The sequence below is a fragment of the Trachypithecus francoisi genome, unplaced genomic scaffold (assembly GCF_009764315.1).
Source record: "Trachypithecus francoisi isolate TF-2019V2 unplaced genomic scaffold, Tfra_2.0 Lachesis_group1, whole genome shotgun sequence".
Lineage (NCBI taxonomy): Eukaryota > Metazoa > Chordata > Mammalia > Primates > Cercopithecidae > Trachypithecus > Trachypithecus francoisi.
In genome coordinates, this window is record NW_022681454.1 from 7,359,782 (window position 1) to 7,385,808 (window position 26,027).

The window sequence follows — 26,027 nt, forward strand, 5'->3', positions numbered from 1 at the left end:
TGTCGTTATGTGGCCTATCTTGGTGAATGTTTCAAGCAAAGTTGAGAAGATTCTATATTCTGTACTTATAGAAGAGATTATTCTGTAACTGTTAGATCAAGTTGATTGAGAATGCTGTTCGGGCCAACTGTGTTCTTACCGATTTCTTGCCTGCTTGATCTATGAATTACTGAAGGAGGGGTGTTGAAGTTTCCAACTATAGTAGTGGATTTATGTATGTTGAATTTGCATATGTTGTTAAAAATATTGTGTAGATTTTTCCTTGCAGTTCTATCATATTATGCCTTATGTATGGTGATGAATTGATCCCTTTACCATATGTATTCTGCTTCTTTTTCCTTGTTAAATTTCCTTGTTCTGAAGTCTGTTTTGCCTCAAGGCAATATAGCTATCCCAGCTCTCTTTCAGTTAGTGTTAGCAAGGTATATCTTTCTCCATCCATTTACTTTTCCATTTACTTTTAACCTGTCTCCATTTTTATAATGAGAGTGGGTTTCTGGTAGACAACATATATTTGGATCTTTTTAAAAAATGCATCTTACAATCTCTAGTAGATGTTTTTAGCCCATTCACATTTTAAGTGCTTATTAGTATAGTTGGATTAATATCAGCCATGTTTGCAAGTGTTTTCCATTCACTGCTGAATTGCTTGTTTCCCTCCTTTCCCTTTTTCTCCTTTCTCTGGTTTTGATTAATCATTTTCTCTTACTCTATTTTATCTCCTCTCTTAAAATATCAATTATACTTAAAATGATTTTGGGGCTGTACTTATATCCCTTTTATCCCCTTTTATATATTGACCTTCTACTATGGAGATGATGACTCAACTCTCCTTGTACACATGCATGTGCACACACACACACACATACACACACCCTTCCTCTCTCTAGTTATCTAATGCAATTAAAGCACAGTTTTAAGTAAATATTTGGCATTTACAACATGAATAACTAATAAATTTTTATGTTTAGCTGAGCCATATAGTGCATTTGAATTAAATACATTTCCTTCTTTGTGCAACTTTTGGTTTTTATTAGAGTTAATAGTTGGCTTGTAAAAAAGGACTCATCTTTTGGAGATGCACACAAATATTTATGGATGAAATTATATGTTATCTGGGATTGGCTTCAAAATATTCTGGAAGGGCTTCTGGCTATGATAGACTTAATGTATTCCCAGTCTTCCCTGTCTCCAAGCTGTGACCTTCACAAGTGTTTCTTAGCTTCTCTTCAATTCCCTCAAGTGAGACAGGAAAGACTGAGGGGGCTGGAGCCAGGAAAATTTCTTCCCTCTGGTGGTGTGGTGGGGAAGGGGATAAGGTCTGTTAAAGTCATGCAGACGCTTCAGGCCTGTTATACAATGCTTGCTTTTCTACTCTTTCTCCCAGAGCCACTAGGGGATTTTTCTTATCCCTATCATGAGCATCTGGTGAGGTTGCTATCGGTAAAACCAAACAAAGTGTGAGGGCCTCCGTAAGACTATAGGCCCTTAAAGTTTCTTCCTGAGCTTCTAACATTTCTTACAGGGCAAGTTATGGGAGTCTACTTTCAGCCCTCAGCAATTCATCAAAATGACCGTGAAGTTTTCTTACTGGTTATGGTTCCAGTAGCTTCTAACTCCAGATAAGCAGGTCTCAGGTGTGATGCTGTAGGTGAGCTTGTCTTTCCAGATTTGGAGGCAGTGGCTGGCTTTGTGATCTCAGTTCTCAGATGGGTCCAAGAAAAGACACTGATTTTCAGTTTTCTCCATTTTTTCCTTGTCCTGTGAGTGGGAGCACCAACTTCCCAGCCCTTTACATGTTGGGACTGAAACTGGAAGTGGCATGATTCCTTTTTCTGTCTTCCATTTTTCTCGTCGTCATGTTCCTAGTTTTTCCTCCAATTTTCCTCTGGTCGCCAATTTGCCAACAAAACATGGCAATGCATATTTGTTGTTGCAATGTCCTCACTTGTGAATTCTTTCATTTCTGTCATTTCCAGGTCAGTTACTGTTGATGAACTTTTGTTATGCATATGGGTAATCTTTTCCTGCTTCTTTGCATGTCTGGGGATTTTTTATTGCTTACATACATTATTGGATACTTGTAAATAGTTTTGGGTTTTGTTCTGGCCTGCTGTGAAGTCTATTTGGATCAGTTGAATTGTTTAAGGCTTTATTTTTTCTTTTAACAGCTTGAGATATAATTTATATATTCTAGAGTTCACCCATTTAAAGTGAACAGTTTAACTTTAGTATTTTGAGAGTTGTGCAATCAAAACTATAATCTAATTTTCAAGAAATTTTATTACTCCTTCAAAAATCTTGTATCTGCTTATAGTCACTCCCCTAAAACTTTATGTTCCTGCCTACCCCCATCCCAGCCCTAGAGACTTTTTGTCTCTACAGATATGTTGAGACTTGGTTTTTAGCCTTGTCATGGTTAGGTCCAGAGTTGATTTATTCCCAGTATTAAGGCAAATGATATGGTTTGGGTCCATGTGCACCACATCTCATGTTGAACTGTAATCTCCAGTGTTGGAGGTGGGGCCTGGTGGGAGGTGATTGGATCATGAGAAAACCATTTCTCATGAATGGTTTTGCCCCGTCCCCTTTGGTACTGTCCTCACAATAGCGAGTGAGTCCTCGCAAGATCTGTTGTGCTTAAAAGTGTGCAGCACCCACCCCCACCAACCCCACTTGCTCCTGCTCCTGGCATGTGAGACAAGCCTGTTCCCCTTCTCCTTCTGCCATGATTTGGTTTCCTGAGACCTCCCTCGAAGGGGAGCAGATGCCAGCATTTTGCTTCCTGTATAGCCTGTGGAACCATGAGCTAATTAAGCCTCTTTCCTTTATAAATTACCCAGTCTCAGGTATTTCTTGTTTTTTTTTTTTTTGAGACGGAGTCTTGCTCTGCCACCCAGGCTGGAGTGCAGTGGCCGGATCTCAGCTCACTGCAAGCTCCGCCTCCCGGGTTTACGCCATTCTCCTGTCTCAGCCTCCGGAGTAGCTGGGACTACAGGCGCCCGCCACCTCGCCTGGCTAGTTTTTTTTGTATTTTTAGTAGAGACGGGGTTTCACCGTGTTAGCCAGGATGGTCTCGATCTCCTGACCTCGTGATCCGCCCGTCTCGGCCTCCCAAAGTGCTGGGATTACAGGCTTGAGCCACCGCGCCCGGCCATCAGGTATTTCTTTATAGCAATGTGAGAAAGTACCAATACCAGCAATTTCCATCAGCGAGCTCTAGCTGATCTATCACACACCAGAGGAAAGATGAAATATTTCTGGCTCTTTGTGAACTTTGGGAATTGCTTGGAACTACCGTTTCGTGGTTCTTTTCCTGCTCTGATAGTTTCCTCTCTGTTTGCACAGATCATCACTCAAAGGCTTATGGAGGCTCCTCTGTTGCTATCCAGTGTTCTTTCTCTCACTACCTCACCTTCCTGTTCAGTATTCTGTCTCATAAAGTCTAGTTGTCTCAGTTTATTGTCTGTCTCCTCAACTTATCCAGACTTGGGGCCTCTGTTTGGGTTTCCCCTCCGTGATCTGCAGACTTAAAACTGCCTCTGGGCACTAATCAAAGGCAACTGTGGTTCTGCTTCATTTATTCATGGTCCTGTGCCATCTGTTGCCTGTCTGAGAATAGCTGTTCCCTATAATTTGGCCAGCTCTCTAGTTGTTTAAGTTGAAAGTGTAGATTCAACCTCTGTCACTCTGTCATAGCCAGGAACCCTTCCAGGGTATTTTGAAGCCAATCCCAGATACCGTATAATTTCATCCGTAAATATTTGTGTACATTTACAAAAGATGAGTCCTTTTTATACAAGCCAGTTATTAACTCTAAGAAATACAAAAAGGTACACCAGGAAGGAAATTTAATTCAAATGCACTGTATGGCTCAGCCTTAAATAAAAATGTGCTAGTTATAATGTTGTAAATGCCAAATATTTACTTAAAATTGTGCTTGAATTGCATTAGATATCTGGAGAAAGAGGAAGAATGTGTATGTGTGTATATACATGTAAGAAGGAGAGTTGAGTCCTCATCTTCACAGTAGAAGGTCAATATGTAAAATTAACAAAACATTGAGAAGTTGCAAATGTTCCTTTAGAAATATAAATGTTAAAATCATAAGAAATAGCTAAACAATTGAAAGTACTTGTTTCTGGAAAAAGAAATGAAGGGTGTATTAGCCCATTTTAATGCTGCTGATAAAACATACCAGAGACTGGGTAATTTATACAGGAGAAAGGTTTCGTGGACTTACAGTTCCACATGACTGGGGAGGCCTCACAATGATGGCAGAGGAAAGGTGGGGCAAGTCACGTCTTACATGGATGGTGGCAGACAAAGAGAAAGAGTATGTGCAGGGAAACTCCTGTTTTTAAAACCATCAGATCTCATGAGACTTATTCACTATCACAAGGACAGCACACGGTAAAGACCCGCCACCAGGATTCAGTGACCTCCCACCGTGTCCCTCCCACAACACGTGAGAATTCAAGATAAGATTTGGGTGGGAACACAGTCAAATCACATCATTCCCCCAGCCCCACCCTAATCTCATGTCCTCACATTTCAAAATCAATCATGCCTTCCCAGCAGTCCCCCAAAGTCTTAACTCATTTCAGCCTTAACTCTAAAGTCCACAGTGTCCCAAGTCTCATCTGAGACAAAGCAAGTCCCTTCTGCCTATAAGCCTGTAAAATTAAAAGCAAGTTAGTTACTTTCTAGATACAGTGAGGGTACAGGCATTGGGTAAATACAGCCATTCCAAATGGGAGAAATTAGTCAGAAAAGAGGGGCGACAGGCTGCATGCAAACCTGAAATCCAGCAGGGCAGCCAAATCTTAAAGCTCCAAAATGATGTCTTTTGATTCTGTGTCTCACATCCAGGTCATGGTGGTACAAGAGGTGAGTTCCCCTAGTCTTGGGCAACTCTACCCCTGTGCCTTTGAAGGGCACAGCCCTCCTCCTGGCTGCTTTCATGGGCTGGCATTGAGTGTCTGCAGCTTTTCCAGGTGCATGGTGCAAGCTGTCAGTGGATCTACCATTCTGGGGTCTGGAGTACAGTGGCCCTCTTCTCACAGCTCCACTAGGTGATGCCCCAGTAGGGACTGTGTGGGTGCTCCAATCCCACATTTTCCTTTCACATTGCCCTGGCAGAGGTTCCCCATGAGGGCCCCACCCCTGCGGCACCCTTCTGCCTGGCCATCCAGGCATTTCTATACAACTTCTGAAATCTAGGCAGAGGTTCCCAAACTCCAATTCTTGACTTCCATGCACTCGCAGGCTCAACACCACGTGGAAGCTGCCAAGGCTTGGGGCTTCCACCCTCTGAAGCCACAACCCAAGCTCTACATTGGCCCCTTTCAGCCATGGCTGGAGCAGCTGGGATGCAGGGCACCAAGTCCCTAGGCTGCACACAGCATAGGGACTGTGGGCCAGGCCCACAAAACCACTTTTTCTTCCTAGGCCTCTGGGCCTGTGATGGGAGGGGCTGTTGTGAAGACTTCTGACCTGCCCTGGAGACATTTTCCCCATTGTCTTGGGGATTAACATTGGGCTCCTCATTACTTATGCAAATTTCTGCAGCTGGCTTAAATTTCTCCTCAGAAAATAGATTTTCTTTTCTATTGCATTGTCAGGCTGCAAATTTTCCAAACTTTTATGCTCTGTTTCCCCTTTAAAACTGAATGCCTTTAACAGCACCCAAGTAACAGCACCAACCTCTTGAATGCTTTGCTGCTAGAAATTTCTTCCACTGGATACCCTAAATCATCTCTTCAAGTTCAAAGTTCCACAAATCTCTAGAGTAGGGGCAAAATGCCACTAGTCTCTTTGCTAAAACATAACAAGAGTCACCGTTGCTCCTGTTCCCAACAGGTTCCTCATCTCCATCTGAGACCACCTCAGCCTGGATTTCATTGTCCATATCATTATCAGTATTTTGGTCAAAGCCATTCAACAAGTCTCTATGGAGTTCCAAACTTTCCCACATTTTCCTGTCTTCTTCTGAGCCCTCCAGACTGTTCCAACATCTGTCTGACACCCAGTTCCAAAGTTGCTTCCACATTTTTGGGTATCTTCTCAGCAGTACCCTACTCCCAGTACTAATTTACCATATTAGTTCATTTTCACACTGCTAATAAAGACATACCTGAGACTGGGCAATTTATACAGGAAAAATGTTCAATAGACTTACTGTTCCACATGGCTGGGGAGGCTTCAGAATTATGGCAGAAGGCAAGAAGGAGCAAGTCACGTATTACATGGATGACAGACAGCAGGTAAAATGAGTTTGTGCAGGAAAACTCCCGTTTTTAAAACCATTAGATTTCATAAGACTTATTCACTATCACAAGAACAGCACAGGAAAAGACCAGCCACCATGATTCAATTACCTCCTGCAACATGTGGGAATTCAAGATTAGATTTGGGTGTGACACAGCAAAACCATATAAAGGAAAGGAAGAGTGAGCAGGTCCTGTTTTCTTATGCCATAAAATTCATTCAGTTATTTACCTTTATACTTTGGATATGCATTACTTTTATTAAAAACCTCAACATCCTTGGTATTTAGAATCAGAGTTCTGGGTTCATTCTGGATTCTGTCACGTCTTGAGGGTTTGACCTCTCACGGCTTCATTTTTCTTATTCATAAAATGGAGACCATATCATTGGCCAAGTAAGCTGATCGTAAAGATCAGAAAGACTAAATGTCCAATGCTGAGCACATCAGCTGGAAAATGGGTAAATGCTTTAAATCACTATGAAGAAAATCTGTGTGGCAGAATGGGAGATGCACATGTGGGCATTGTCAGGGGACAGCCCGCCCCTATGTTAGGCTCTACTTTGCCCCTCGGACTACCTGTGAGACCCTGGACGAGTTCTTCAACCTCTTTACTACTCACTGTATTCACCTGTCAAAGGAGGATATGAAACAGTCCTCATCTTACAATTATTGCAAGGAGTAAAATAGAAAGCAGACTCCCGTAGCCGGGTACCAAGTACAGGTTAAGTGCCTAATCAGTGATGGTTAGTTGTGTTGCATTATTGATGAAATTATATTCACATTATAACAATATATCATAATATAAAAATTGTAGGTTAGTTTTATTGTTGCTATTCAGTTTCAAAATTATGTTAATGAATATTTGATGACCTGAGAAATCAAATTTAAAAATTATTTAGCAAATAATGGTAATAAAAAAAAGAAGCAGTATTAAATAATAGTACCCAGCCTTCAATCACTGTTCAGGGAAGGAGGGAGGAAGAAAGGAAGAGCTCTTGTTTTAGTTAAGTGAGTACATATAAATAAAAATAACTTGAGGAAAGCAGAGCGAATGTTAGCACTGCTTGTCCCTGGAGGGTCGTCTACAGGTGATTTTCTTTTATTTTTCCTTTGTGCCTTCTGGTAGCTTCCAAATTTGTGTAAATGAATCTCTGTTGCCTTTGTCATCAGATAAGAGCACAAAAAATTATATCTGAAAACACAGGTTTGGGATAGAGAAAATAATTTTTCATATTTTACCTTGTAATCATATTTCTGGCTTAGGAGTATCTAAAACCCATTTCACATAACAATAATCAACCACAAAACGATTCTTCTTAGCAATTATTGTACTTTTCTGTGATCAGGTAAATTTTCTGCAGACACTCTGCATCAGAAAAACACTGAGTTCCACTGCATGTAGATAGTAGTGATTTAAATAAAATATGTGTTTAATTTCTTCACATGTGATGCACAACGTAGAAGTAGGCAATGTGGGCTGGAGAAGAGCTCCACAATGTCATTAAAGCTGTCTTTCTGCTTTTTCATTCTAGGCGCATGGCTTCCACCCTCAAGGTTGTCTCATGGTTTCAAGGTGGCTGCTGCAGCTCCCATCATTTCTTCCTCATTCCAGGTGAAGAGAAGTTTTCAGAGATCTTGGGATGTTACTTTTCTGGCTGGAAATCTCTGTGGCTGGTGGCACCTTTGCCCAAGTTTTGCTGGTGCCTGCTGGGTTCATTCTTCCCACTTGTCCTGGCAGGCTGTGCTCGGCTCACACTACCACCCTAGATCCCATGCCTGACAAAGGCAGCCAGGCATGGAGTGGCAAGGGGTGTGTAAGTGAGCCAGTGAGGGGTCCAGCCACTGTGCACAGTCAGGCACACCAGCTGCTGCAGTAGGGTGGGCAGCTCCAGGTGCTGGCATGGGCACCAACTCTCTGCGAGGCTGTGGCTAGACCAGGTGCACCACAGGCAGCTTCCATGACTGCCACTGGGGAATGCAGTGGCACACGGAAGCTTGGAGAATCCAGGAACTACTGGTCCCCAAAAAGGAAGTCACAGCCTTGGCTCAGGGGGCTCCCAGGTCTGGGCTCACTGAAGGGCTGCAGCTCTTCTCTCCTCTTCACCCGCAACATGGCAAGCAAGGGGTGTGTTTCCGCCCTGTTTGTGTTATGGCTCTTTCAGCCTGCCTTCCACAGGTCCCAAGTTCTTATCCTGCGTCCAAGAAGAGTGAAGTACGCAGACAAGTGGAGGGTAAGCAAGGTGAAGAGGAGCTTTACTGAGTGACACAGTAGCTCAGAGGAGGCCCAGGAGTGGGTAGCTCCTCTCTGCAGCTGGTCATCCTGATGTCTGCTCAGTTTTGGCTGAGTCTGGGGCTTGTATGGGCTTCAGAGGGGAGGAAGTGTATGCCAGTTGGTCCATGGGTGGCCATGAGTGGCCTGGAAAAGGCACCACAAGTTCCCACTCTGGTCTGTGGGACTGGCAGCTGGGCCTCCAGCCTTCAGATCCTCCCTCCCTCAAGGAGGGCCTGAAGGTGGTGCCTCACTGAGGATCTGCCCCCTTGCACCCAGGAGCCTCTCTGTCTCCTGCTGCCATTCATGGCACCCAGGCTGTAGGTGCCAAGAAGCACCTGCAGGCCAGCCAGAAGCTGCCCTCAGCACCCCTTTGGTTTCCCTCCTATGCTTATTGGTGTCCAGAGTCCAGATGGGGCTGAGGCAGTGCGGGGCTGGTGTGTCAACACTGCCGAAAGTGTGTGCACACCTGGCCAAGCTGTGACTTGGGCCTGACTTTGCTCTGAGATCGGAGCAGGCACCGACAGCAGGGAGAAGCCAGGCAGTAGGAACAGGCACTTCTGAGCCTGCAAGGGCATGGGGGCCTTCCTGGACCCCCGAGAGTGCAGAGATTCCTGAGTCTGCAGCTGTGATTTGGGAGGCTGTAGCTGTGCCCACAGGGGCGGGGCTCCTGCCTGCTCCATGGAGTAGCAGGCCTGGTTCCACAGTCACAACTTGGGCAGCTGTGGCTGCACCAGGGAAGCTCCTGCCCCACCAATCTGGAAGATGCAGGGCTCCCACTTGTGCCTGGCTCCCAATGGCTCCCACCAGCTCCGTGGAGTGTGCCTCCTTGCTGCAGCCAGCATAATGGCAGCAGCCACTCTAGTCAGGCTGCTGCTGCCATCAGATGGAGAAAGCAAAAGAGCAAACTATAAAAGATATGTCAGTTCCCTTTAAAGAGCTTTTCCAGAAGCTCTACTTCGTGACATCTGCTTGCAAATCATTTCCCAATTCTCTCTTCCTCATCCCTGCAGCACCTTACCTCCTGTTGGACTAGGAAACAGATTTTTATTGGTAATATATTTTTGCCAGTTACAGAACTGAGTCTCATGGCCACCCCAGCTTGCAAGGGATAATAAGAAAGGTCATTTTAAATTGAGACTCTCTAGTATGATGGAAAGGGAGAAAGGGTTTGGATAGGCAGCTCGTCTCTGCCAAATTCCCATGTGGCCAGTAGGGAACCAGAGACGGTCCAGCCTCTTCTCTTACAGGGAGAGGAAGCTCCCATCTTCTGCACAGATTCACACTTCCTCCTGGTAACTCTCTGTTTTGAGTAACAAATAATAATATCAGAAGCAAACGCAACCTGTTACTGTTCTCATTTTTATATCTGAGGAAACTGGGCTCAGATGAGTAATTCCCTCAGAGTTACCAGCTCAGCAAATTCCAGAGTCAGGCTTCTAACTCATCTGTCTGACTACTTGGAAGCCATGTTCTTTCCAACACACCACCCTGACTTCCCTGGCTTGAAAATGGAATCATTATTTATTTATTCTTTCAACCATTTCTGTGTGTCATTTGTTTATGGACATTAGTAGATATTCAGTAAATGTTTGTTCTATGGATGAATGAATGAATGAATGAATGAGTGAGTGAATGAGTGAGTGTCTCCTGGAGAGGAGCTCACTATCTACATGGGGACACAGATCCCATACAGGGCCATCTATAGGTGTTGTGAAGCATTGTGGACGGAAGCCCCCTTTCTGGGAGTGCCTCAGGAAAACGACACGAAGAATAGAACATTGCACCTGAGCCTGGAGGGCCGAGCAGGCTGTGTCAGCGAAGGGTGTTGCAAGCAGAAGGAACAGCATGTGCTCAGGCTTGAGCTGCAATGCCGGTGCTGTAGGGATTTGATTGTGGCTGGAGAGACAGGAGTGAGGAGGCTCTGAAGCTAAGGGAGCCAGGGTGGGCAGGGCTGGTCCTGGGGGCTGCAGGGCTGGACCTGTATGTCCTTGGCAGGAACCAGTTGAGAAACCGAGATTTAATCTGTGGGTCTAAATCCTAAACATCGAACGGTGGTCACTGCATGTTTTTGCCATAGTAATGGTAACTCCTCACCCACTGTCTTCTCTGTTTAGTTCTCTGTGGTTCTATTTTTGGAGTTTACAAAGTGAACATCCAATGTGATATGCGGAGAACTCTGGTGATTTCTCCTGAAGCTGTTTCATTATTTTGAATCATGGGAGTTTACTCTTTCCTCTTGGGGACCTGAGACGATTGACTAGCCAAGGGGTTCCCACCGAGTCACTCTCGGCTCTCTGACTCCTGCACTGATTGCGTTGCACTTGTTTTGAAGGCTAACTAATATGGGAGGTACCCAAACTTTCCACAGAATTGCACCTCTTGTGTGTGTGCATGTGTGTGGAGGGGGGTAGCATGAGATGGATAATCAAATTATTTCCAAAGAAAATAAACTTGAATCTCAGAGGGCTCTGTGAAAACAGGGACGGATCAATTCCTTCTGCTGCTGATCCACTATTCGACAACTTGCAAATAGAGGTTGTGAAAACAGAATTTTCTCTTTTTCTATAACAACTTCATTTCCGTATCTAGCCAACATTCCTTTTGCAAAAAGCCTTAAGTTGTGGCCAGGTAAGCCCTGTCAAACTCTCAGTGATTTCCTAGTTAATTTTAGTTTAAACTCAGGTGACTGCAGGGTGTCTCCCTCCCTCTTCTCCCATAGATTTCAGTTTTCCTGTGGCAAGTGGGTGTCTGGTGCCCAGTTCCACCCTGTGAGCACCTGGAGGTGCACAATGCCGGTCTAATGTTCTGTGGTTGATCTCCTCTCCACTGGTCACCAGGGCACCCACACTGTCACCTGTGCTTGGGTCTCCTCGTGATGGCTCTGGAGCCCTCAGGCTTAGCTGAGGCCTGAGGCCTGCACCCCTTTCTGGGTACAGGAAATGTGCTATGCAGGGGTGGTGGATGCTGTGACAGTGTCCTGCCCAGATGCCCCTTGCAGCCCTGGTGCCAACCCCACAGGGGCTGGAACTGCAGTTAGGAAGCAGGTGCCATTTCCTTCTCCAGTTCCCCTGACATCTTAGCTACCTGGGGTTTCTATAATATTCCCTATTATCCACCACCCCCATGGTTCTGCCCGGAGGGGTTTGGTGTGGAACTCCTTCTGGAACACGCTCCCATCAGCCTCTTTCCCAATTCTCTCTTCCTCGTCCCCATAGCACGTTACCTCCTGTTGGGCTGGGAAACTGGTTTTTATTTGTAACATATTTTTGCCAATTTTGTTATTTGTGGTATACTCTGTATACTAAGAACCCCTCGCCACCAACTCCTAGGTGTGTGAAACACTTTGAACCCTGTAAGTTAGCCTCTTGCTGTTGAATGCTTTGGGCTTCAAAATTGTGTCTTCTGTGGATTTCAAGAGCTTGTTTTGGAAGTCAATGGCTGAGAATTTAACCCTGATCTTCACTGTGTCATTCAGAAGGGAAGAGTGTATTTATGGAGTGCTCCTGCCAGCTTGGGGTGGATGGTGATGGCACAGTGTGGGTAGGGATGGGAGAGACTTTGGTTAGACCAGGATTGTATCCTGTTCCAGGTCAGGGAACCAAGAGAGCTTCTGGCAGTACCTGGTAGGGATTCCAGAGATTGGGGTGAGTGAGTGGATGTCTGAAAAATGAGATCTTACCTGCAGGTTTGCCCCAAGCATAGCTGAGTTACCTTGGACTGAGCACTGCAATCCTTGGAGCCTCTGTTTGCATACTAATAAGTCAGAAAAATACGGAATTCTGCTCTGCCCACCTCAACAGTGTGGGTGGAGGAGAGAAGTGCGGCTGGAGGAGAGAAGTGCGGGAGGACTTGTTTACATTGCAGGGCAGAGAAAATCATTGGTTACTGATGCTGCTGAGCCTGGCAGTGGGCCCCGGAAAACCAAGGAAGGGCCTGGGAGAGCTGCTGTAGTTCCCGGCTGTGGGCACACTGTCCCGACACCATGCCATGGCCCTTGTGACGAGGATGGCTTGGAGGAGCCAGTCCTGACGACTGACCCTGTTGCCGGGGACTGTGAGTAGCACTTAATGTGTAATAACTGTGAATGCCTCACAACAGCTCTGCAAGGTCAGGGCTACTATTATCCCATTTTATAGATGGGGAAACTGAGGCATGATCATCAAATACTGGGCACAGACTCTCCAGTGTGTAGGTCTACTCCATAGAGTAGGGCAGTCTACTCCAGAAACCTGCATCCTTTTCAGATGACAAGGGTGAGTTGTGGCCCCAGAGGTCCCCATCAAAGCTGTGGACATTGGCAAATGAGGATTCTTTTTTGAGACAGGGTCTCACTCTGTTGCCCAGGCTGGAGTGCAGTGGCACCATCTCAGCTCACTGCAGCCTCAAACTCCCAGGCTCAAGTGGTCCTCCCACCTCTGCTTCCTGAGTAGCCGGGACCACAGGCGTGCGCCAGTATGCCTGGGTAATTTCTTAAAAATTATTTCTAGAGGTGAGGTTTCACTATGTTTCCCAGGCTGGTCTCAAACTCTTGGGCTCAAGTGATCCCACCTCAACCTCCCAAAGTGCTGGGGTTACCGGTGTGAGTCACCACACCCCACCTGCAAACAGGAAATCAGGGTGCCGACATTGTCAGGTACTGGTGAGGGCTCTCTTCCATGTTGCAGACGACCGCCTTCTCATTTTATCTTCATATGGCAGGAAGGGCTAGCTGGCTCTCTGGCTTCTTCTTATAAGGCTGTATCCTTCATGAGGGCCAAACCTCATCATCTAACCACCTTCCAAAATTGCCAACCTGCTGACACCATCACATTGAAATTCGGGTTTCAACATATAAATTGAATTTGCGGAGAGGGGCACACACATTCAGTCCGTTGCTCTGGACATAAACTCAGTGAGGGCAGGGACTGTGTCCTGTTCTCCAGTATGTCCTATTACCTAGCAGAGGCCCTGCCATATAATTGCTTAATACATATTGGTTGAATGAATGGGTGAATTCCTAATCATCTGTTTTTACAGAAAAGGAAAACAAGGCTCAGAGAGGTGAATTGACCTGCCCAGAGTCGCCAAGCTGGCGACAGGCACTGTGAGGCCTGGGACGCTAAGTTTACAGTGGCAAACACACACACACACACACATCAAAAACCTTGCTTCAAGCCATGGTGGAGAGGTGGAGAGGCTGAGACACAAGGATGTGAAGTCCTTCCTGCGTATTCCAAACACGTACAGAAGGAAAGGAAGCCACATGCTTTCAAAGAAGCTTGTTTTCAACCTTTCCGAATCATCTTATTCCAGCACTCGCTCTCTTGAAGTCTCTGCTTAAACATCATCTTTCACTGAGACCTGCCTGACCTACTCTTTGAAATAACAACTTCCTCTGAGCTTCCCTCCCGCTCAGTTTGTCACCACTGGACACACTCCCTATTGATCTGATGGGTTTTTTTTGTCTGTAGCCCGACACTGGGCTGTCAGCTCCATGGGAACAGAGACTTTGTGGGGCTTGTTCTCAGCTGTATCCCCAGTGCCTAGAACAGTGCCTGGCACCTCCTAGGCAGTCAATAAGTAGTTGTGGAATGAATGCAAATGAGTGAATCCATGAAATTGCTTATTTTTTGGCATACCCTGATTCCTCCCTTAAAAATGTGTATTCTTACAGAGCAATGTTATCACTATAGTCAGACTAACACTCTGCTGTCTGAAAAGGTCAGAGGCAGCTGGAAAAGCTAAAATTAAAATTTAAAAATTCGTTAGCATGGATGAGTGTGCAATGATGGGGAATGTTTAGACCTTGGTTGGGGGAGGGAGCCTAAAATCTAAAGGGCTTCTCTGAAAAGAAACTCTGCCTCCCCACAAGCTAGACAGCAGTAGATGGTGTCCACATTTTAGGATTTTGGCAGTCTGATAGGTGAGACATTGTATATTCAGGCAATTAAAAAACCGTATTGAGGTATAATTAATATATAATAAATTGCACATAGTTAAGATATACACTTTGGTGTGCTTTGAAATGTGGTATAGCTGTGAAACCATCACGACAATCAAGACAATGAACATCTCCATCCTCCACAAAAATTTCTTGTGGCCCTTGGTAATTCCTCCCTCTAGGGCACCCCCTTGCCCACGCCCAGGCAACAGCTTACCTGCTCTATCACTGTAGATTCGTTTGCATTTTAAAGCATTTTATATAAATGGGACCAAACAGCATATACTCTGACTTCTTTCACTGAACATAATTATTTTGAGTTTCATCCATGTGTTGCATGCATCAATGTTCATTATTTTAATTGTAGAGCAATATGGATGTACCCTAAATTGTTTATACGTTCACCTGTTGATGGAAATCTGGGTCGGTCTAGGTTGTAGTCATTACAAATAAAGCTGCTGTGAACGTTTGTGTATGTCTTTGTGTGAGCATATGCTTTCATTGTTCTTGGACATATATCTGTGTGGAATGGCTAGAACATATGACGGGTGTATGTTAAGCATCATAAGAATCTGTCAAACAGCTTTCCATAGTGCTTGCACCATTTTATAGTCCACTAGCCATGTAGGAGAGTTCTGGTTCCTCCACATTCTCACAAACCTTGAGGCTGGTCAGTCTTTTAAATTTTACTTATGCTAATAGTCAAGCAGTGATTTCTCATTGCCGTTTTAATTTGGATTTCATGTGTTTGTCTGCCAATGATTTGTCTTCTTCGGTGGAGTGTCTGGTTAGATCTTTTGGGTTATTATTTTTGAGTTTTGAGAGTTCATGATGTATTCTAGATACAAAGTCTTTGTCAAATCTATGGATTGGGAATATTTTCTCCAATTCTGTGGTTTGTCTTTTCATTCTTTCAGTGGTATCTTTTGAAGAGCAGAAGTTATTAATTTTGATAAAGTCCCATTTGTCAACTTTTTCTTTTATGGATTTTGCTTTGGCGTTCATCTAAGACATATTATTTGCTCAACCCAAGGTCACATTTTAAAGTGTGGTTTTTTTTGTAGTACATGGTGCAAGCTGTGGATCAAAGTTCATTTCTCTTTTCTTGCGCATGCAATTGTACAACATCATTTTTTGAAAATACTATTTTTTCCACTGAATTGAATTCCACCTTTGTTGAAAATCAGCCATATACATATGAGTGAGTGTATTTCTATATCCGTCTTCTGTTTAGTTGATCTATTTGTTTATTTTGACACCAATAGCACCATTTCCTGATTACTGTAGCTTTATGATAAATCTTAAATCAGGTTGTGTTAGATATATATATATATATTTTTTTTTTTTTTTTCCTTTGCAAAGTAAGTTGTTTTGGCTATTATAGGTCCATTGCATTTCTATGCAAATTTTAGAATTATGTGTCAATTCTGACCAAAATATCCTGCTGTGATTTTGATTCAGATTGTGTCGAATCTGTAGATCAGTTTAGGGAGAATTTACATCTTAACAAATATTGTGTCTTCCAATCCACAAATACAGTATTTCTCTTCATTTACTTAAGTATTTAAAAACATTTTCCTTCAGCAATGTTTTATAGGTTTCAGTGTGCTTTTGTCAGATTCATCCGTAAGTATTAAGTATTGGAATACTATTATTAATCATACTGCCTTTTAAAATTCCAGTTTCTGTTTTTTATTGCTAAAGTATAGAAATCAATTGATTTTTGTTGGTTCAGTTGAATCGTTCAAGCTTTCTAAGCTCACTGATTAGCTTTAGTGGCTTTTTTGTGGATTCTATCAGGTTTCCTATTTAGACAACCATGGTGTTGTTGAATAAAGAGAGTTTTAAATTTTCCTTTCCAATCTGGATGCTTTTTATTTCTTTTTCTTGCCTTATTTCCTGGCTAGAACTTCCAGGACAATGTTTAATGAGTTGGTGAGAGCAGATATAACCCACTAGTTTCTGATTTGCTTGTTCACCATTGAGTGTGATATTAGCTGTGGGTTTTTCGTGGATAACCTTTACTGGATGGAAGAGTTTCCCTTCATCCTACTCTGACAATGATTTTAATCAGAAATGGACATTGGTTTTTGTCAAATGCTTTTTCCCCATTGAGATGGCCATATATTTTACTTTTTTAAAAAATCATTTTATAGAGTAAATTACAATGATTGATTTTTTAAAAAAACATTAAATCAACTTTGCCTTCTTGGGATAGACTCAGCTTGGTCATGATATACTACTCTTTTTTTGCGATCTATTGTTAGTTCTTATTTGCTAAAATTTTGTTAAGAACTTTTGCATCTAAGTTCATGAGGAATAGTGATCTTTGGTTTTCTCTTCTTGTAATGTCTTTGTCTGGTTTTGGAATCAGGCTATTGCTGGCCTCATAAAATGAGTTGGAAAGTGTATTCTCACTTCACTTTTATGGAAGAGTGTGAGAAGAATTGGTATTATTTCTTCCTTAAATATTTGTTCAAATTCCCCCCTTGAACTTTGGTGCCTGGCATTTTCTTTATTGGAAGATTTTAAACTAAAAGTTAAATTTGTTTGAGTATGCAGTATCTGTTTCTTCGTGAATAACAGTTGGTAATGTATGTACTTCAAGGAACTTATTCATTTCATCTAAGTGGTCGAATTTATTGGCATAAAACTGTTCATAATATTTTATTATTTTTTTAATTTCTGTGGAATCTATAGTAATACCAGTTTTTTCATTCCTGATATTGATAATCTGTGTCCTCCCTCCCTCCCTCCCTGCTTTCCTTCCTTCTTTTCTTTCCTTTTTTTTTTTTCTATATCTTTCCAGATCAGTTTGGCTACAGGTTTATCAATTTTACTGATCTTTTCCAAGAATCAGCTTATAGCTTCATTGATTTTTCTCTATTGTTTTTCTGTTTTGTATTTCACTGATATCTGCTCTTCCCTTTGTTATTTCCTTTATTTGGCTTACTTTAGGTTTAAGATGCTCTCCTTTTTTTTATTTTCTTGAAAGGGGATCTAAAGTCATAGACTTGAGACTTCTTTTCTAAATATAGGATTTAGTGCCATAAATTTCTCTCTAGTAAATGTGTTCTTGACACTCACATATTTCCATAATGTCAGTTCTGGACTGAGTTCAATTGATTTATTTTCTTCTTTATTTTGCACCACGTTTCCTGCTTCTTTACTTGCCCGGTATTCCTTGATTGAATGCCAGTCATTTTAACTTATTGGGTGCTGAGTATTTTGTATTCTTGTAACTAACGGCTTTGTTCTGGTATGCAGTTAAGAATTTGGAAATACGTTGATCCTTTTGAGTTTAGCTTTTATAATTTATCAAGATTTTTAGTCTATGGCTAATGATTCCTCACTATTGAGACAAGATCGTTCTGAGTTCTCTACCAAATGACCCCTGACTTCCAAAGTCTTCAAGTCTGGCTGGTGGGAAACAGCGCTATTTCCCAGCGGTTGTGAGCACTGAATATTGCTCCCTGGAATCCTTTTGGTTGATTCTCTCCCTGGCCTCAAGTAATTTTCTCAACGCATGTGCTGATGTCACTCTACTGAATAGTTGAGGATAGCCCCCTGCAGATTCCAGTGTTCTGGCTCTCCATAGCTCTCCTCTCTCCAAAACTCTGCCCTGCAATCTCTTGAGCTCCCCTGGGCTCTGCCTGGGTTCCCTTGCCTGCAGCGGTGTCTGGAAGGTCTCCCAAGGCAGAAATCGGGGCAACTCTAGGATCACCTCATCTCTCTCCTGCCTTTCAGGGTTACTGTCCTTTGTTGTCTAATGTCCAACATCTTGAAAACTATTTTTTGCACCTTTTGTCCATTTGAAAATATTTTCCAAGTGGTAAAATAAATCTGATCCTTATTACTATGTGTTTGTTGACAATCTTAGACTAGTTTTAATTTACCTTTCTCAGATGACAAGGTTATCTTCTTCTCATACAATTAAGATACTTTTTCTTTTTCTGTGAATTGCATATTCACTTGTTAGCTTATTTTTCTCCAGGGTTTTTCTTTCTCCTGAGGCTTTGGGAAACGCTACAGAGATTTATATGTTAGGGATAATAACTCTTCTTTAATGTATTGTGATTTAAATTAAAAATATTTCTCCAGTGTAATGTTTGTCATTTTAATTTTTATGGGTTTTGTCATGCAAATGTTTTAAATTTTTATGTAAAAATATTTTCCCTTATTGCTTCTAAATTATTAAATATATTTCTTACAAAACAAAAGATATAAATAATGTCTTCCACTTAATGTGGAAACGGAGTAATAGGTGGAAACCAAGTAATACAAATAAGCTCTTTAAACATCTCCTGGGTGAGGGGCATTAGGTTCTAATATAATAGGTAGATTGTCAATACCCACATTTTTTAGAGAATAGTGTCTTAGAAATAAATATATTTGCATTGTATATTTGCATGGGTCTATGTTTAAAATTGGTGCTAAAGCTGAATATGGTGAACCTTGCTTGTTGTATTCAATTGTTCTTTCTTTTAAAGTGCTGGTTGTAGTGAAAGGGTCCATGGGAAAAAATTCCAAGCACAAGAACCCAAGCAGACAGGTCTGTAGGTAGAGATGGGCAGAGGCTAAAGAGGGAAGCATGGCAAGTGAAAGGAGGCACTGTTACTTAACTGGCATCTGCTATGTGCCAGGCACTGTGTAAGCGACAGGTGTAGAAGAGAAAGGCTGCAGTGGGTATGAGCATCTTTGGGGCTACTTTGTTTTTGGAATATCCAGCCTATATTTGGAAAATATCCCTCCTTATGATTTCGCTCTGGACTGAATGACTGTGTCCTCCTCCCCCAAAATGTATATGTTAAAGCCCTAGCTCCTAATGTGATGGTATTTTGAGGTGGGGCTTTGGGAGGTGATTAGGTTTAGATGAGGTCATGAGGGTGGGGCCCCCATGGTGGGATTAGTGCCCTTAGAGGAAGAGCAGGAGATCCTCTCTCTCTCTCTCTCTCTCTCTCTCTCTCTCTCTCTCTCAAGGACCATGCTGCACCCTGATCTTGGCCTTGCAGTCTCCAGAACTGTGTCAAATAACTATCTGTTGTTTCAGCCACCCAGTGTATAATAATTTGTTACAACAGTCCGAGTTGACTGAGACCATATGTGCCTCCCTAAAGCAGAAGCCTATAACTCACTTTCTCAGTTTCCCTCGAGATTCAGGACAGATAGGTGAGTTGGGCCTCATGAATCAGATGCACTCATGTAAAACCTTGATTTGGAAGAGAAAAATAATTGGATGAGGCAAGCACATTGACAAATCCACTTTCTTGTGTGGATTACAGCAGAGGTTATTTTCAGAGAGGGCAGCAGGGCTGAGGTTCCGGGGTCCAGCCTGCCAGTCGGCACTGGGAGCTGAGATGTCTGTGCTCACTGGAAATGGCAATGGGCGGTCCTCACTGTAGGTGACCAGCCAGGGGATTTGAACATTCATCCTGGATATGGTATTCTTTGAGGAGTCTGGGCGGGGGGTCCTTAATGTCTTTAAACTGGTATTGAGGGAACCTCTGCCTATTGCCTGTCACTTAAGGCTCATCAGCAAGCTGACATATTTGAAACTTGCAGCTTCTTCACAGCCGACAAAAAGAAAAGGGAGATAAATTTTTAAAAATTCTCCTGTTTTCCCTAGAAAACAGAGATGAGAGAAAATCCTTGTGTTATGGCCACTAACCATTTCCTTTGTTCATTCAAATAGGAATCTAGCTTTTTTGCTTTTTTTCTTTTTTCTTTTTTTGTACCAGATGCTATGCTAAGTGCCAGACCACTGTGAACTGCAGAGGAAAAACCAGGATGTCAGAACTCTTCCACCGGTGGGGATATCAGAGGCCGCAAAGCCTCCGTCACTCAACGCAATTGCATCTAAAAAATAATTTTCTGCGGACCACATGGAGGTGAGATGTTTGAGGTTTCTGAACAGGAAGTCCAAACACGTTAATTTGATACATTAGTAGGGGCTTATTATTTTCCCCTAACAAGGTCACAGGAAATGTGTTAGCCCTGCATCAGAATCCTCTGGAAGAAAAATCCTCAGAGGTCACATTAACCCTTTAGTTCCCACTGCTGTGAGGAAGTTTCTGTTGGGCAGGGCTGTAGCTTTTGATGGTCATGGAAGCATCCCAGTCTTTCACCTTTATATGATGCCTCCATTTTCATCTATCCATCCATCCATCTATCCATCCACTCACTCACTCAACCAATAGTTGCTGGAGCATCTGCCGTGGGCTCTGCTGCAGAATCGGGGATGTGGCAGTGAACAGGACCCACAAATTCCCACCCTTCAATGAGTTAACATTCTCATGTCATTCTCTCACAGCTTCATGCAGCAACTCTCTACAATCAGTGTCATTTTTCATACAAAAAAGTGAGGTGCCGATCACACAGCCTGTAAGCCCTTTCCCAGTCTTTTCTCCATAGAGCAGCTAGGCTAATCTTTTTTAAAAATGTAAATCACTCCCTGCTTAAAATCTTCTAGTGCCACCTCATTGCTCTTAAGAATAAAATCCAAATTCCTTACCAGAGCCTATGAGACTGTGAAGGATATGCCTCCTGGCTCCCTCTGTGACCTCATCTCCCCCTTGCTCCTCGCAGTTCTGCCACGTTTGTCTTCTTTTTGCTCTCCCAGGACTCTGCGCGGGATCCTGCCTCAGGACCTTTGCACCATCTATTTCCAAACACTCCACTCTCTGTGTATTTTTTTGGCTGATTTCTACCATTCAGGTTTCAGCTCAAATATCACCTCCTCCAGTAGGCCTTTTGGGACTTGTCCCCTTACCTGAATTAGCACACACCCACCCCTCTTTCCCCCATGCCCTGTTGTATTTCTCACATGGCTGTGGCAGTCAGCTTTCTTAGCAGCAATATGGACTCCAGCAAACGAACTCTGGCAGATACAGGGGTGGTGCAGGGGAACAAGCTCTTGTTCACAGCTAGATGCACTGGCTTGCTCTTCTGCCCCTTACTGGCTGCAGAGCATGAGACAAGCATCTTAATCTCTCCAGTCCTTGGAACATGGAAACCAGACCATGTCTTTTCCTCTGCTCAAAGCCTTGTAAGGGCTTCCCATCCCAGGCAGAGAAAAAGCCAGGTTCCTTTCTTTGCCCTGTAAAGCCATCCAACTGGACCCGTTCCTTGCCTGACCTCTTCTCCCACGCCATCCCCCACTGGCTCTGCTCCAGCCACTTCTGCCCTTGCTGTTCCTTGAGCAGCCAGGAACGTGGCTGCCTCTGGGCCTTTGCACTTGCTGCTTTCTCTCTCTGGAATACTCTTCCTCCAACACCCATGTGGCTTTTAAGTTTTCATTCAAGCATTACCATCTCAGCGAGACCTTCACTAGTTGCCCTATTGAAAATTGCAACCCCACCTCCTCCCCAACCCCTATCCCTTTCCCTCATTGATTTCTCCCCTTAGCACTCATCAGCTTGTCACGTACTGTCATTTGCTTATTTGCTGGTTTATTGTCTGTCTCCTTCCACCACAATGACGGCTCCATGAGAAACGATTTCTGTTTTGTCAGTGATAACGTTCTAGCATCTAGAATGCAGGCACAGGGTGGGCAGATCAGCTGAATGAATAGGTAGACAAGGTTTGGTTCCTTTATTCCTCTTCTTTGCAGTGGATAGTCAGAGTCGCTTCCTGATATCAGGGTACTGAGTATGGAGTGAGACTCAGGCATTAGATTCCAGCATGCTGCCTGCTGGTGCTGGTCATCTCTGGTCCCATCTCTGCTCAGCTCTCACGCTTGGCTTCCTACCCAAGACAAGCAGCTCAGGAAACAGATTCAGTCAGTGCTCTTCACCTTGAGCATCTGAGGGCTGTGCTTGATGAAGTCTTAAAGCCAGTAAGTATCAGCAGCTAAGCTCTCTCTGCTAGATGGTCAGTACAAAGGCAGTAGTGGCCACACTTAGGCAGCCGCTGGGGAGAGGACAAGGACAGTCAGCTTTAGAAGGAAGGACACAACTGACCTCTGCTTGCTGGCAGACGGGGTGTGCAGAGCTGATGAAAACAGAGGCTCCAAGTCCTGTGTGTAAGAACATGCAGACTCAGTCACACTGCAAGGGCCTGAGTCCTGGGTCTTTTATATCTGTGTGATATTGGGTGTGCTGGTTAATTTTATGAGTCAACTTGGCTGAGCCATAGTGCCCAGAGATATGGTCAAACATGATTCTAGGTGCTTCTGTGAGGGTGTTTTTGGATGAGATTGACATCTAAGTAGGTGGACTTGAGTAGAGCAGGTTGCCCTCCATAATGTGGATGGGCCTCGTCCAATCAGTTGAAAGCCTGAACAGCAGAAAAGACTGACCTCCCCTGAGCAAGTGGAATTTTCTGCCCACAGATGGCCTTTAGGCTGGAGCTGTAACCTCAGCTCTCCTCTGGGTCTCCAGCCTTCCTGCCTACCCTGCAAATTTTGGACTTCCCAGCCTCCTTAAAGTAAATCTCTATCAACATACCGGTGGCCCTCTGTATCCATGGTTCCACATCTGTGGATTCAGCCAACTGCAGATCAAAAATTTAGTTAGACCTGTGAAAGTTGTGTACAGATTTTTCCTTGTTGTGATTCCCCAGACAATACATTTAACAACTATTTATATAGCATTTACATTGTATTATGTATTATAGGTAAACTAGAGATGACTTAAAGCAGTGGTCCTCAACCTTTTCTGCACCAGGGACCAGTTGCATGGAAGACAATTTTTCCATGAACTGGCAGGAGGGGGTGGTTTTAGGATAATTCAAACCATTATGTTTATTGTGTACTTTATTTCTATTATGATTACATTGTAATGTATAATGAAATAATTATACATCTCACCATAATGTAGCATCGGTGGGAGCTCCAAGCTTGTTGTCCTGCAACTAGATGGTCCCATTTGGAGGTGATGGGAGACAGTGACAGATCATCAGGCATTAGATTTTCAAAAGCAGCACGCAACCTAGATCCCTCACATGTGCAGTCCACAATAGGGTTTGTGCTCCTAAGATAATCTGATGCCACCACTGATCTGACAGGAGGCAGAGCTCAGACAGTAATGCAAGCAAGTGATGGAGAGTGGCTGTCAATACAGATGAAGCTTCACACACTCACCCAGCACTCACCTCACTCACCTCCTGTTGTATGGCCCAGTTCCTAACAGGCCATAGGCCAGATGGGTTTGTAGCCCAGGGGTTGAGGACCCCTGACTTAAAGTACACAGGAGGATGTGCTGTAGGGTACAGGCAAATACCACATCATTTTACTGTATCTGCGAGGGGTCCTGGAACCAATCTCCTGAAACCAAGGGAGGACCATATATACACATTCTATTGGTTCTGTTTCCCTGGAGCACCCTGAGTAATACAAGGGAAGTCTTTTCATGCCTCAGTGAATCTGAGACTTGGTTCGCTTGTCACTGGTGATACCTCCAGAGCCAGCTGATGTGGGTCCCCACCCCCTCAATGGCTCCTGGCCTTGAGCACATAACTGAACCCCTGCGTGCTCCAGGCTCCTCTGCAAAGTTGGGAGGGTAGTAACAGTGCCGCCCTCAGAGGGTTATTGTGAGAATTAAATCCTTTAGTGCCCATGAGTGCTGAAGGCTAGAGATGCACTGGTCTTTACTATCGGGACATAAGGATTGAGAAAATCCATGAAACTGCTCAGCATGGTAAGTAGCTTGCTAGGTGAGTGTGGCTCACACCAAGTTCTCGGCATCTGTTAGATGGTACTATTAACACAATATTTATTTGTAAATTACTGAAACCTTATTCACCAGATAAGTATGAATTGAACCCAGACCTACAAAAAGCTTACCATACTTGGGAAACAATAATTTACCTTAGGAGGTAGTCAGCTGTCTGGTAACCTCAATCAGCTGGAATTTGCTGGCAAATTCAGGAATTGAAAAATCCTAGAGATTCTAGGTCAGAGGGTACAAACTTGGAGTCATGTAGGATGAATAAGTCTAACCTAATGCACAGCAGGAGGACTATGGTTCATAATATTGTGTTGTATGCTGAACGTTTGCTAAGAGACTGGATTTTATGTTTTCTTACCACACACACACACACACACACACACACACACAGTAACTATGTGAGGAGATTGAGATGTCAATTTGCTTAACTGTAGTTATCATTTTACCATGTGTATCAGAACATCATGCTGCACATGTTAAATAGATATAATAATTAATAAACAACTATCCTAGAGAGATGAGGGGTAAGCATCATACAAAGCCACACACTCGATTCTGTGGAAAGGTTCATGGGATCCTCCTTAGGCTCCATGCCTGCTGGCACAATGTCTGTTGTAAAAGGAAGCATTGGAGAATGGCCTACCTTGAAACCCCTTGGGATTTTATGCTCAATTTGGGAAGCCTGGAATCCATCCCAGTGCCCCTACAGGCAAGGACTTATGGTTTTATTGAATTGCATGTAATGACAAGAAGTTAATATCAACTGATGAACCTTAGAAACTAGAGAACTGGCCAGGCATGGTGGCTCACACCTGTAATCCCAACACTTGGGGAGGCCGAGGCGGGCTGATCACCTGAGGTCGGGAGTTCGAGACCAGCCTGGTCAACATGGCAAAACCCCATCTCTACTAAAAGTAAAAAAGTTAGCCAGCCATGGTGGTGGGCACCTGTAATCCCAGGTACTCAGGAGGCTGAGGCAGGAGAATTGCTTGAACCAGGAGGTGGAGTTTGCAGTGAGCCAAGATCACGCCACTGCACTTCAGCCTGGGTGACAATAGTGAGACTCCGCCTCAAAAAAAAAAAACAAAAAACAAAAACAAAGAAAAAAATGCAAAAAACAAAACAAAAAAACCTAAAGAACTGAATCAGTTCTTCCCATTTCTGTACCATCAAGGGCATTCATTCATGCTTCATATATAAGTTCTGGAACACAAATTTCCAGTTGATTTTTTTTTTTTTTTTTTGAGACGGAGTCTGGCTCTGTCACCCAGGCTGGAGTGCTGTGGCCCTCTCTCAGCTCACTGCAAGCTCCGCCTCCCGGGTTCAGGCCATTCTCCTGCCTCAGCCTCCCAGGTAGCTGGGACTACAGGCGCCGCCACCTTGCCCGGCTAGTTTTTTGTAGTTTTTAGTAGAGACGGGGTTTCACCGTGTTAGCCAGGATGGTCTCAATCTCCTGACCTCGCGATCCGCCCGTCTCGGCCTCCCAAAGTGCTGGGATTACAGGCTTGAGCCACCGCGCCCGGCCCAGTTGATTTTTTTAAATTCAAAAACATAAGATGGCATAAAAACTCAGCCACATGGGAACATTCCTAAATATTAAGCTCCCAATGTATTTCACCTTACAAGCATTTATTGAGCTCCTACTATGTGTCTAGAACCACATTAAGTGAGAGGATGTTTAAGATATGTTCTTAGTCTGAAGGAGGTCACAGTCTAGCCAGGTTCACATATTTCACAATATTTATTGGCATGTGAGTAAATAACAAATTGCTATAAAACTTCATAGGTTGGTGAGACCACTGTGGGTTATAGAAATAAGGAAAGGATTCTTTGGGGAGGTAAGAAGTGAATTGAATTATATCATGAAAACTTCGTTGGTGTCTTGAAGGTAAATATAGC

General features: G+C 43.6%; 1 long non-coding RNA gene across 1 annotated transcript in view; it reads left to right on the plus strand.

The window, feature by feature from the left end:
* The first annotated feature begins 7,799 nt into the window (after positions 1-7,799).
* LOC117085120 overlaps positions 7,800-26,027 on the plus strand; it is a 46,503-nt gene continuing 28,275 nt past the window's right edge. Inside the window, exons 1-2 of the long non-coding RNA XR_004437801.1 lie at positions 7,800-7,883; positions 20,202-20,351. This is a non-coding gene — a long non-coding RNA (uncharacterized LOC117085120). The remainder of the gene's footprint in view (positions 7,884-20,201; positions 20,352-26,027) is intronic.